A 14,474-nucleotide genomic window follows, 5' to 3' on the forward strand; every position below is an offset into this window, starting at 1 on the left:
CTTCAAAACTCGCTATGGTCTCTATGAATACACCGTCATGTCCTTTGGCCTCACTAATGCTCCTGCCACTTTCTCTCGGTTGATGAACTACATCTTCATGGAGTACCTCGACAAGTTTGTGGTAGTCTATCTCGATGATATCCTTGTCTACTCCAAGTCCAATGAGGAGCATGAAGAGCATCTTCGCCTCATCCTCATGAAGCTTCGTGAACACCGTCTCTATGCCAAGTTCTCCAAGTGTGAATTTTGGCTTCCTCAAGTCGTCTATCTTGGCCATGTCATTTCGGGAAAAGGCATTGCTGTCAATCCTGAAACCGTCAAGGCGATCGTTGAATGGCTTCCTCCTGATATTCAAGCTGTATTCTACCCTCGTATCCTGTGCACAGTGTGTGTATGTGTGAAGTGCACAAGAAGGTGAAGCACTCAGGCTTGGAAAGCCTATCGTGAGCCTTTGAGGTGGGTGTTGTGTGCATGGGCGTGTCAAGCTGTTGCTTGGCCTACCCATATGCTTGGGAATGCGAGGCGACCTCACGGTCCCTTGTAGTGACCTCATGCACATAAACCCCTCTTACATGCGCGCTCTGGGTTTTCCTACTCCCGGGGCTTACACAAGAAAGAGATTGTTTTCTGCTAAATACTACAACATTTAGTGCTGTAAGTTTCAGTACAATTTAGTTGTCTTTGCTCTTTCAAGAGGGTTCTATTCAAGAGTTGAAACACCATTACATGTTTGAGGTTTCATCATCCGATAGTTGTTCTACAAGGCAGTTTTTGACCATGTTATGGATTTCCATTAACCATTTGAAGTCGGCGGTTTTGGTTGTACGTGATGCCCTTCGTACCCGTGCTCTTGCATGAGTATTTTTGCCGAGGTTTGTGCTCTTTGGTTTGTAGCACGTTCAGATTTCGTGAGATGGGTTCTTCACAATGTTATGTGCACCATGAAGTTGCACTATGAGCTATGCGCTCGTTCAGGCACCACAGAAGATATAATGAATTATGTCATTAGATGATTGAGCAGTTTCAGTTTTCTTTGAGGCCTGTGGCACAGACTCAGACTTTTGCTGGGGCTTTACAGGATACCTAGGTTCGTTTATCTGCTTTGTTGACAGATGTGTTGTTTTCTAGATGGTCCAAGATTGATTTGCTCAATTTTGACTTCAAGAGAAGTTTATTAGTCCTATGGATATTTCAAGGCACAAGGTTTACTTGTGATGCCTTTAGTTGAGGAGTTGAATGTTATCTATGACTGTTGCAAGAGATTTCGGCTCAAGGTGGAGTTTGTTGAATATGACCCGAAATCTATTTACCTGTTGTACTATGGAAGGAGTCCTAAGGGACTACTGTGTGCCAACCGTGCTAGATGTAGCACATCTACAACTCTATTTCGTGTCCGCCAAGAAAGAGAGTTGTTTGCCCCTATATATAGTACAAGGTAGTCATAGAATAGATGAGAGAGAATTTCTCCATATTGATAGCACGTAGAGAGTTTGTCCTCTCGTGTATTGTAATACTCTTCCAATTATAGTGAGAGCGCCGCCGTGTGTTTCGTGGTTTTTCCCGCTTGGGTTTTCCACGTAAAAATCTGTGTTCTTGTTGTTGTTTGATCTACTTTTATTTGCTCTATTTTGTAACAATCATTCTCAGATGAAACCTGCTCACCCTATATAAGTTGGCCTCGTATTTTTTGATGTGTTTGGTGGGTCGAATGTATTCACCCATGTTCCGCTAAGAAGTTGTTTGGTGGCTTGTCTGAGTTGAGATGATGTTGAACCAAAAAAAAATACAAGAAAGTCCCTAAATAGAAAAACAAAAAGCAATCGGGTCGTTGTTGGAGACTCCGGCCATGGCAATGGCTCCCGTGCAGCCTTCATCCAACAAGGCATCCACGCATGAAGTCAATGGATGAGATGACGGCGGCGCTGTAGCTGGATGCTCCGTGGTGCGGAGACAGGGCGCCGTTCCACGAGATGTTGCTTTGCTACCTCGCGCTCAAAGACACGGTTACCTCGAGCGGTGCTTGGTGCTGACCATGGCGGTGGCTGGAGTGGCGACCTACCGCTCATGGATCTCCCCCTCCGTCTTAAGGTCAGAACCGATGACCTCGAGCGGCGCTGGATGGAGCCGGCCTGGCGGCGCGAGGAAGCGGGGCTAGGAGCCGGCCCTAGCGGCGTGTCGAGGCAACGATTGGTGCTGGCCATGGCAGCTCGTTGAGCCGGTCTTGGCGTGCTTGGATCCGGCCCTGGCGGCGTGAGGGGGAGGGTCTTGGAGCTGGCCTGGCGGCACTTGGGGCTGGTCATGGCGGCGCCTGGAGCCGGCCCTAGCGGCGCGATGATGCGGCACTTGCTGCTGTTATGAGAAAGTGAGAGAGCCCTGCGGGGGGGGGGGAGAATGGAGAGGAGGAAGCGGGGGTCATGCAACCCTAGCGGGATTGGTGCAAGGAGCGGCCTCGTGGGACCGTTTTCGGAGAGAGCTTAGCCTGGCTGCAGTGCGAAGCTCGAATCGAGCTTCTCTAGCGGGCAGGTCTAAGAGCATCTGCAGTCGCGTCCCCCAAAGCGATTTGGGGTGCGCCGTACAAAAAAACGTTCCCAGTAGCGTCCTCCAAAGCCTCTTTTTGTCCGGCGCGCCCCGATACGATGTCCGGTGCCCCGAGGCCGTCCCCGCCCCACAGGGGACGCTCCGGGCACGCCGGACACAACGAAAAGCGAGGAGGGCTTCCACATGTCGATGACTATTTCCATAAACCGTTGGTTCGCGCCTTTTTCTCGTCGCTCCTTCCCTCCCACGCTTCCCACCCCTCCGCCGCCGCTGGATTTGACGGCCGTTTCGACGGCTGATCTCGGCACCGTCGTCGCAGCTGGCACTCTCGCCGGTCGTTCCGCTGCTGCCGCTTTGCCAGCGCGTCCCAGAATGCAGCGTCAATCCGCCCCACCTCCATGCACACAAGGTGCTCGACGACTTGCCAGGTAGGCGCGATTATCCGCTGTTCGTTGCCTCATCTGCCGCGGCGCAATTTTAACCATTGATTTTGCTTCAGACATGGATAGCGATGGCGAGATGCTTGCCCTATTGCTGGAGGACGAGGAAGCCTTCGATGACGACCTCCGAGAGAATTTGCTGGTCATCGCGTCCCTCCATGACATGCTTGACGCCGAGGCGGAGAAGAGGAAGAGGCCGCGCCGCGGAGGATCAAGGCCGGGGAGAAAGAAGTCAAAGCCCCGGCAGAGGATGGAGGGGCATACCATGCTGCACAACGATTACTTCGCAGATGACGCAACACATGCCGACAATTTTCGGCGCCGGTATAGGATGAGCAAGGGTCTGTTCATGAATATCCTCCACGGCGTTCGAGAGTTCGACCCCTACTTCAAGCTCAAGCACGATGTTGTAGGCGTTGTCGGGTTCTCATCGATTTAGAAGTGCACCGCCGCCATGAGGATGCTTGCATACGGAGCATCTGCCGATACACAGGACAACTACCTTCGCATGAGTGAGTCTACTGCCATTGAGTGCATGTACAAGTTTTGTCAAGCTGTGGTGGGAAAGGTTAGTAAATACTACTTGAGAGGGCCAACTGAGGAAGAGACTGCAAGAATCATGGCACAAAATGCTGCCAGAGGATTCCCTGGAAAGCTTGGAAGCATTGATTGCATGCACCGGTCATGGAAGAACTGCCCTTTTGCTTGACAAGGTATATATAAAGTCATGGATATTGTAGTGTGGTGCTTGAAGCTGTGGCAGATTATGACATGTGGATTTGGCATTCTTTCTTTGACATGGCGGGATCACGCAATGACATCAACGTGTTGCAACAGTCTCCGGTATTCAGCAAACTAGTGGAAGGGCATGCTCCACCATGCAACTATGAGATCAATGGCCACCAATATACCAAAGGCTATTATCTAGCTGATGGTATATATCCAACATGGGCCACTTTTGTCAAAACAATATCAGCTCCATCAGGTCAGAAGAATTCCCACTTTGTTGCGCGACAGGAGGCTTGCAGGAAGGATGTCGAGCGGGCATTTGGTGTGCTTCAAGCTCAATTTGCAATTGTTCTCGGTACCCTGTTCTAAGCTGGTCTCACGACCAAATATGGGAGGTGATGCAGACTTGTGTGATCATGCATAACATAATCATCGAGGATGACTGCAAGAATCATGCCAAGACACATGTTGGTCCCTATGAGTGTCAGGGCCGTCTTGCGGAAGTTGATCATGAGTTGCCCGCATATTTTGCTGATTTTCTCGCCTTGCACGCAGAGATCCGTGATAGCAATGTTCACGAGCAACTTCAAGCTGATCTCGTTAAGCATTTATGGAGGATCAAAAGATTATCAACAAATACCGTGGCACCTTGATCTAGCCCTATTTATTACATTTGTTTAGTTGTTTTATTGTTTGTTGTATTTTAATTTAAAAACAAGTTTCGCAAACATATTTATTTGAATGATATATTTAATAAATGGTTGTGCTTTCAAAACCCTTAAAAGTGTTTGGGGACGGTGTTTGAGGACGCGACTGGGGAGCGACGTTCCCCAAACGCGACACAAATAAAACACGTCTCTCAAACGCTCAATCCAGCGCCCTTTGAGGGATGCTTTGGGGAACGCGACTGAAGATGCTCTAAAACCTCTTTTTTATATGAGGTGGGAACCACCCAGTTGGCCTGATCAAAGCTAACAAACAACAAAAATTTGAAAAGTCTGAGATAAGATGAGAATTTCTATGTCCACCCGGTCTATCAAACGGACCCAAAGCGTTTGCTGTGAACCTGGACGCTAATTGTTGTTGACCCTGGAATTGTGATCATTTTCTTGTGGCTAAACCTGAACCGTTTAACATGAATAATTGTTTGGTTTAATATTATGTTTCGTTTTTTCAAGAATTTTGAAAATAATTTCGGCCAAATGATAATGCAGAATGTGTTATGATGCAACTGCAAGAGAGGTTCACTTTATTCTTATGCATTTCATACGGAAGATAAATAATCATTTCAGTTGATGAATTATCTGTATTTTTCAGAAATATTCTACAATTTTGTAAGGAAAAGTGTCCATTTTCAACCTAGACTACGATGGACCATGAACTTTCATAAACTGATTAACTAAATAACAACCTGGATTTCAACAGTGGTTTATCTTTTGAACGTTTCGAGAATTGTGTAGAAATTCATGGGCATAAGAAATTATATAAAATAATAATATAGAAAAGCTTCTCCTAAATTATGGGGTGAATAGCCCCTGTGCGATGTCTTTACAAGGAAATGGACGAGAAGCGACGTTCTTCGTGGAAATAGCTAGCATGCGACATTAGCTGCAATGCGACACTTCACTTAAACATCAGTGGATAACTTATCAACTCAAATTACATGGGCTGAGCGGGACCCAAAACTTATCCACCTCAGATCGTGGGACCCGCTGCGTGTCCACCTCACGTCGTGGAACCCATAAGACGTAGCTGCTACAAGAGAGACCATCTCGTCCCCATACCGGAGCCTGTTCCGACCATTATAATACAGAGCATCCTCTTCCTCCCAACTTCTTCTTCAGCGGACCTGGAATCGCTGCAACGCTGGCGGTGATGTCAACCTTCGCTTCAACCTCGTACTGCCGGTGGCTGCGCTACGGTCCAGTGCCGCTAGGTTGGTGCCCTGACTGCCCACGGATGAGAAAGGCAACACCGGGCGCGAGTTTGTGAAATGCGAGAGCAAACCAGAGCTAATGAAGGTGAGATCTTAATTTCCCCTCTCCCAACTTCATTTTATTTTCGTCAATTTTGTGGTTTTCATCCGAATTGGGAATTAGGGTTTCATACGATTTGGCAAATTCTTGCTCTGTTTTCAGGATCTGCGGAAATGCCAGCATTTCGAGTGTTTTGATGAGTACATCAATAGGATTGGACTTGTCGTTGCCTAATCGACGGTACCTCGGAGGAGGAATCCTCACGAGGGGGAGAAGAAGTAGGGGCCATAGGGCGGAGTGCACACGGGACGGTGGTACGCGATTTACCCAGCTTCGAAACACCTGCACGATGACAGGGCCTACCGCTGCTTGTCTGGAATTATCTGGGCGCTTTCGCGATGTTACAATGAGTTGTGGTTGTGCCTCTAGGGCTCCCATGATCCGGCTTATAAAGGCGCACGGATCTAGGGTTTACACGGAGAGTCCTACCCGGATACAGGTTTCCTAACTACGGTACAATGTCTTGCCGTGCACGTCAAGGATCCGCCTCCCTCTATACGTCGTCCCGGATCCGGGTTCCTACTGGGCCTTCATGGATCCGGGTTCCTCCAAAGGTCGGTCGGATCCGGCTCCCTACTCCTGGGCCGGACATCTTCCGTCAGGATCAACAGCAACTGGGCCGCCCGATGGGCCACATGCCTCATCACCATCTGTGGGCCACCCGGGCTTGCCGGATCTAGGCACTGTCGATGGTACACCCATGAAGTATACCCACAACAGTAGCCCCCAGAGTTCTCCGAGTTTCGCCTGCTGTTTCCGCCTCGCTAGTCCATCGTGGTCTCCGACAATATCAGTAACGCGGAGAAACTTGAAGAACTCCAACTTCACATTTTCTTCTTTTCCCAACTTTTAGTCGGAAAATGCTCCCATTCTGCGGGACTTCATCCATCGATGATTCGAAATACGTTTCCGGGTTACCCCCTGCTTGCGAATGAGAGCCAACTTATCCTTACGCAATTACCCGGAATCTTAAAAGACTCAAACGGTTCCGCCAATTCTGGCGCCATTTTCGCGCGATTTGCGCGGTAACTTATCCTTAGCCATTTTTACCGTTTAGGGTTTTGGACACGTGTCACGCATCCAACGGTGCGACGCTTGCGTTCCGACCACAGGATGCGGAGCACGAATCTCGTCCCCCCGGCCTATAAATATCCACCGTCAACCCTAACTTCTCATTCACCCCCCTTTCTCACCTCTCTACGCAGCGCCGCTCGCGAGCTCCTCCTCCGCCGTGCCGGAACTCGCCGGAAAACTCGCCGGAGCATCACCGGAGCGATTTCACCACCGTGGTGTTCATCGTGTTCTTAACTCCGGCGAGCCACCGTACAAAAACCTCGTCGCCGGCGACTCCGACCACCGCGAAACCCATTACGGTAAGTTCTCCGAGCTTCGATCCTTCGCCGTAGCTGGTAGGGATGATCTTTAGGACGAAGACGCGGATCCGACTAAACTTTGCTTTTCCGCGATCTTTTCTGTCTTCAGATGTCTTCCGCGACTCCGCCTCCCACCACTGAGCCGATCATGGCAACGCCCATCTCCTCCGCTCCGCCTCCCTTCGTCCCAGTCCATCTGGATCCCACTAAGGATTCCGCCAAGGACACCGAGGGCACCTCAGCTTTCCCGGAGAAAACCTCCGAGGCGGAACAGACGGAGAAGAAGGCGGAAGAGATCGCTGCCAAGAAATCCAAAGCCCGCCAGCGGGATTCGGAATCCAAAGGGAAATGGTGGCCCTGCACCACCACGAGACCGAGCCGAAGAACTTGGAGGGGGAAGGCTTCTTGCAACCCGAAGCTGGAGGACAATGGCGAATGCCTTAGCTCCAGCCCCCAAGACAACGAGATGGTGCTGACGAAAGCACTAGTGGAGCGGGGCTTCTCATTTCCGCCTTCGGACTTCTTCCTAGAGATCCTGAAGGTTTATGGGCTCCAGCCCCATAACATCTCCCCGAATAGCGTGCTTGCGATCAGCAATCACGTCACCCTCTGCGAGGGCCATCTCCGGGTAACTCCAGAGCTCTCCCTGTTCCAATATTACTTTACTGTCAAGAAGGAGAGGATCCGGCAATCCACCGAACTAGCAACATGCGGATCCATCACCTTCATGATCCGCCCGGGCCGCGTCTACCCCCACACCGACCGCCACGAATCCGCGCGGTACTGGTCTGGGGGTTTCTTCTACTTGAAGGACGTCTCCGACCCAGCGAGCAAAAGAAAATTGCCGCCGTTCAAGAACTGCCCCGCCACCGAGCTTCCGGCATGGTCGCACTGCCCCCACCTCTCCGAGTCGCTCCAGCTCACACGCGCTGTCAGGCGGATCTGCAAGCTAACGGAGGAAGGGCTGACAAGGAAGGACTTGACCCTTTCCTGGTTCACCAAGCGGATCCAGCCGCTCCAACACAGGGACCGCCTGATGTTCCAGTACACAGGGCGCGACGACCCAATGCGCGCCACAAAAGACAATCTTTCCGCCGACGCCGTCGACAAGAGGATCCGGCTCCTCATCAAGATTCCACGTGAACTTCACGTTCACGTGTGCAACAAAGACATTCACATGAATGGTTCCGGAACCGCGGTACGTCGTCTTGACTCTAGTCTATTGTTTCTCTTCGCACTCAAACTTTTTGTCTAAGTGTTTTAACTCTATGCATTAGCTCGAGGCGCTTGAAGAAAGTGAACTCGGAACTATCCTCCGGGTTCCTTCCACCGGCAACACGGATCCGGAAGCCGCATCAGAGGCGGAAGCTCCTGAGGCTCCGCGCCTTGCTAAGAGGAAGAGGCCTGCTCCTTCCAGCCCCTACGCTAAGCGCGCCCGCGAAGTGCTTAGTACTGCGGCTACCCGGAAAGCGGAGGCGGAAAAGAAGCGCCTCAAGCTGATTAACACCAGCAACAAGGGGCAGCCCGCCATCCAGCACTTTTTCAAGCCTTCCGGGTAAGTGTCTGTTTCCGAGATCCAAGTTCTGGTTTCACAAGCAAACCTTTACGTAGTTGTTATACTTTTTGTTTTTACTGAAGCTCCGGAAGCCAGCCCCCCAAGGCTGCAAGGGTCTTGAAGAAGAAGGTCAAACCGTCTCCGGCTTCAGTTCCTGTTACTCCTGAGGTGGAGGTTCCACCCAAGGCTTCGTCTGCCTCCAAGCCGGATCCCAAGGACGTCATCAACCTTGATGACCTTCCGGAAGATCCCGCTGACCACGGTGATTCCGCCAAGGGTACTTCCTCGTCTGCTCCTCCGCAAGATCAACCAGGCGCCACTTTCGCGGAGCCCACAGAGGAAGAATATGAGAAGAAGGTAAAGCTCCTTCAAATCACCAACGCGACTCGGGTCGACCCTCGACCGACTCCGTCTCTGCAAAAGCTTACCCTTGCACAGCGCCACGCGGAAGTTTCCGCCATGCTGAACAAAGTTTGGGGGAAGCCAAACGAGGAGATGCGAGAGCTCGCCGACCTGGAGGACGGTCTGAAAGTGTTTTTTGCCAAGCACAAGGAAGTGCGGCAGGTAATACTAGCCCCCAAGCATTGGATGAGACATTTCCGTGTAACATGTGTTAGCCGATGCTTTCTCAAGATGTACCTTAGGCGGAAATTTAAAATTTTATACCTCCAAGACTTTGAATTGCTCGCCAGCCCCCAAGATTTTAAATATCCGGCTAACTCCTCTCTGCTTCTCAGACCACGTGGAAATTGCACGAAGATCTACGCGTTCATGTGCCGGAGCAGATCACGGAGATCGAAGGGCTACGTCAGAACGCGGAAAACAGCCAAAAGGCTATCCAGCTTCTTGAGACCCGCCTTCATGGTATGAGATCCGGGTTTTGATTTCTTGTGCTGATATAACTGTTCAGTATGCATAATATGTGCAATTTTCCGCCTACAGAAGAGACTGCCAAGCACTCCACATTCGATGAGCTATCCGCCAAGGTCCAGGTGCTTGAAGCGGAGAACGAGTCCCTCAAGACCTTCATCAAAGAATCCTCCGACAAGGAGAATCAGGCGAGGAAGGAGCTCTCCGAGAAGCATGCCCGCGACCTGGCGTACCAGCTGTGGCTTCTTGAGGGGAGGTTCCGGCGGTATGGGCCAAGAAGTGCACGAAGTGACACCTTTGCTTCTCTAACACCTGGGAGACCCAGGCGGATCTGCATTGGTCTTCCACCTTTATTTCCTGCTCAGGGGCGGATTGGGTGGGTTTTGACTTTTTCAGATCTAAGGAGGAATCTTCGCTAGCAAGTTCCTGCGTCTCAGATCGGATCTTCGCGACTGCGTCCCGCTCAGCGGCGGTCGCGTCAGCGCTACTTACCAGTGGGTTTCCGTCGGAATCGACGGTTTCCCCGATGAAGATGTGTATGCCGCCAACTGGGACGATGGAGAGCTTGACGGGGTCGGTTTTAGCCGGAATCCAGCACTCATCCGGAGGGACGATCGGCAGATTTCCGGCGTAAAGGACACGCCCCACAGCGATGGTGTCGTCGAAACTTCCCATGGCGGAACCCTCCCGGTTCCGGCCTCCAGACGCCGCAGGCCCCACGGTGGGCGCCAACTGTCGTTTCCTAATCGACGGTACCTCGGAGGAGGGATCCTCACGAGGGGGAGAAGAAGTAGGGGCCATAGGGCGGAGTGCACACGGGACGGTGGTACGCGATTTACCCAGCTTCGGAACACCTGCACGATGACAGGGCCTACTGCTGCTTGTCTGGAATTATCTGGGCGCTTTCGCGATGTTACAATGAGTTGTGGTTGTGCCTCTAGGGCTCCCAGCATCCGGCTTATAAAGGCGCACGGATCTAGGGTTTACATGGAGAGTCCTACCCGGATACAGGTTTCCTAACTACGGTACAATGTCTTGCCGTGTACGTCAAGGATCCGCCTCCTCTATACGTCGTCCCGGATCCGGGTTCCTACCGGGCCTTCATTGATCCGGGTTCCTCCAAAGGTCGGTCGGATCCGGCTCCCGCTCCCGGGCCGGACATCTTCCGTCGGGATCAACAAGCAATCGGGCCGCCCGATGGGCCACATGCCTCATCACCATCTGTGGGCCACCCGGGCTTGCCGGATCTAGGCACTGTCGATGGTACACCCATGAAGTATACCCACAACAGGACTGGAGGACGCATTCGTGGGGGTCAATTTGCCGCCACCGGCCGAGCAGTTGGGTTCGGCCACGGTGGTTGCTCCGGTGGGGAAAGCAGATGGGGCTGCGGCGGAAGTGAAGGAGATGAAGAAGATGAACAAGCACCTAAAGAAGCTTGTCGATCTGAAGAAGCAGGACAATCTGATGTGTGCAGTTTTTTATTTATGTGCAATTGCTCTTGCTGTTTTATTTGCTGATCATTAGTCACTAAACAATGTAACTAGTGTTGCCGTTAGTTTGGAAAATTTCTGTATGGCTAAGACTTGAAAGTAATGCATCACAGATGCAATTCATCTGGTTTGTTCCAATTCCTAAAATGTTGCAAATGTGTGTTGTCTATTTGCTTATCATTGGTCATTGTAACAATGTAATTAGTTTAGCAGTTAGCTCGGCCAATTTGTGTATGGCTAAGACTTAGCAGAAATGCATCAGAAATCCACCATTTAGGTGTGTTTAAATTCGAAAAATGTTAGAAATGTGTGTGAAATTTTCAGTTCGTTACTAGAAAAAATGGACAACGAATAGGCGAAAAGGCCACAGGCCCAATGTCAAAATATGTGATCTTTTGGCAAAAAAAAAAAACGTGCACACTCCAGTCCCAATAGTAAGAGGATGCTTGTTTTTATCGTGAAATCTAATTCTTGCTGGGGCACTCCCTTGTCTTAGACAGTGCTCCCTCATCTCCTCCGTTGCTTTCTCATCGTGTGGTCCCGAAAAGTACCGTCACTTCCCGACAAAATAGGTGTCGGTTCCTGTTCGAACTCCACCTCGTTGCTCTCGTTTCATCCCCAACCTCTCGCCCTCCCGTTCTCCTCCTCGCCTCCCTCCATCGTCGATTCGGTGTCTTCCGGCCATTTCCCTCCAGCGGGGAACCACGGCCGAATCCCCTAGGGTATCTCGAGTGGGCGTCGTCAAGTTTCGTCGGCGTGGCTCCGCTCGTCGGCGCCGCGTTGCGGATCGACGATTTTGCGGCGGGGGTTCTCGTTGCTGGAGGTTTTATCAGCGCTGCGCTTCCCCGAATCGAAGATTCCGAGGCCGCCGAACGTCGTCGGCGAGTAGCCGACCGCGAATCGACGATTTCCGAGGCTAGGTGTGGGATGGCGTGTATTTCACACGTTCGTTGGGAACCCCAAGAGGAAGGTATGATGCGCACAGCAGCAAGTTTTCCCTCAGAAAGAAACTAAGGTTTATCGAACCAGGAGGAGCCAAGAAGCACGTTGAAGGTTGATGGCGGCGGGATGTAGTGCGGCGCAACACCAGGGATTCCGGCGCCAACGTGGAACCTGCACGAAGACAACCAAAGTACTTTGCCCCAACGAAACGGTGAGGTTGTCAATCTCACCGGCTTGCTGTAACAAAGGATTAACCGTATTGTGTGGAAGATGATTGTTTGCAGAGAAAACAAGTAAAACAAGTATTGCAGCAGATTTGTATTTCGAGTATTAAAAGAATGGACCGGGGTCCACAGTTCACTAGAGGTGTCTCTCCCATAAGATAAAAGCATGTTGGGTGAACAAATTACGATCGGGCAATCGACAAATAGAGAGAGCATAACAATGCACATACATGTCATGATAAGTACAGTGAGATTTAATTGGGCATTACGACAAACTACATAGACCGCCATCCAACCGCATCTATGCCTAAAAAGTCCACCTTCGGGTTATCATCCGAACCCCTTCCAGTATTAAGTTGCAAAGCAACGTGACAATTGCATTAAGTATGGTGCGTAATGTAATCAATAACCACATCCTCGGACATAGCATCAATGTTTTATCCCTAGTGGCAACAAGACAACACAACCTTAGAACTTTCCGTCATCGTCCAGGTATCAATGCAGGCATGAACCCACTATCGAGCATAAATACTCCCTCTTGGAGTTAAGAGCAAAAACTTGGCCAGAGCCTCTACTAATAACGGAGAGCATGCACGATCATAAACAACACATAGGTAATAACTTGATAATTAACATAACATGGTATTCTCTATCCATCGGATCCCGACAAACACAACATATAGCATTACGGATAGATGATCTTGATCATGTTAGGCAGCTCACAAGATCCAACAATGAAGCACAATGAGGAGAAGACAACCATCTAGCTACCGCTATGGACCCATAGTCCAGGGGTGAACTACTCACTCATCACTCCGGAGGCGACCATGGCGGTGTAGAGTCCTCCGGGAGATGAATCCCCTCTCCGGCAGGGTGCCGGAGGAGATCTCCGCAATCCCCCGAGATGGGATTGGCGGCGGCGGCGTCTCCGGAAGGTTTTCCGTATCGTGGTTCTTCGCATCGGGGTTTCGCGACGGAGGCTTTAAGTAGGCGGAAGGGCAACGTGGGGGGCCACACGAGGGCCCCACACCACAGGTCGGCGCGGCCAAGGCCCGGGCCGCGCCGCCCTATGGTGGCGGCCCCTCGTGGCCCCACTTCGACTCCTCTTCGGTCTTCCGGAAGCTTCGTGGCAAAATAGGACCCCGGGTTTTGATTTCGTCCAATTCCGAGAATATTTCGTTACTAGGATTTCCGAAACCAAAAACAGCAGAAAACAACGAATCGGCTCTTCGGCATCTTGTTAATAGGTTAGTTCCGGAAAATGCACGAATATGACATAAAGTGTGCATAAAACATGTAGGTATCATCAATAATATGGCATGGAACATAAGAAATTATCGATACGTGAGACCAAAAACAGCAGAAAGTCAAAGAATCGGCTCTTCGGCATCTCGTTAATAGGTTAGTGCCGTAAAATGCACGAATACGACATATAATGTGTATAAAATATGTAGATATCACCAATAATGTGGCATGGAACATAAGAAATTATCAAGTACGTCCGAGACGATCAGCATCCCTAAGCTTAGTCCTCGCTTCGTCCTGCAGGTAAAACGATAACAAAGATAATTTCTGGAGTGACATGCCATCATAACCTTGATCATACTATTTGTAAACATACATAGTGAATGCAGCGATCAAAACAATGGTAATGACATGAGTAAACAAGTGAATCATAAAGCAAAGACTTTTCATGAATAGTACTTCAAGACAAGCATCAACAAGTCCTGTATAAGAGTTAACCCATAAAGCAATAAATCTAAGTAAAGGTATTGAAGCAACACAAAGGAAGATTAAGTTTCAAATGTTGCTTTCAACTTGTAACATGTATATCTCATGGATAATTGTCAACATAGAGTAATATAACAAGTGCAATATGCAAGTATGTAGGAATCAATGCACAGTTCACACAAGTGTTTGCTTCTTGAGGTGGAGAGAGATAGGTGAACTGGACTCAACATAAAAGTAAAAAGAATGGTCCTTCAAAGAGGAAAAGCATCGATTGCTATATTTGTGCTAGAGCTTTTATTTTGAAAACATGAAACAATTTTGTCAACGGTAGTAATAAAGTATATGAGTTATGTAAATTATATCTTACAAGTTGCAAGCCTCATGCATAGTATACTAATAGTGCCCGCACCTTGTCCTAATTAGCTTGGACTACCGGATCATCGCAATGCACATGTTTTAAATCCAAGTGTCACAATGGGTACTCCATGCCGCTCACGTACAAAAGGTCTAAGGAGAAAGCTCGCATTTTGGATTTCTCGCTTT

This window comes from Lolium rigidum, chromosome 7 (genome assembly GCF_022539505.1).
Source record: "Lolium rigidum isolate FL_2022 chromosome 7, APGP_CSIRO_Lrig_0.1, whole genome shotgun sequence".
Taxonomy (NCBI): Eukaryota; Viridiplantae; Streptophyta; class Magnoliopsida; order Poales; family Poaceae; genus Lolium; species Lolium rigidum.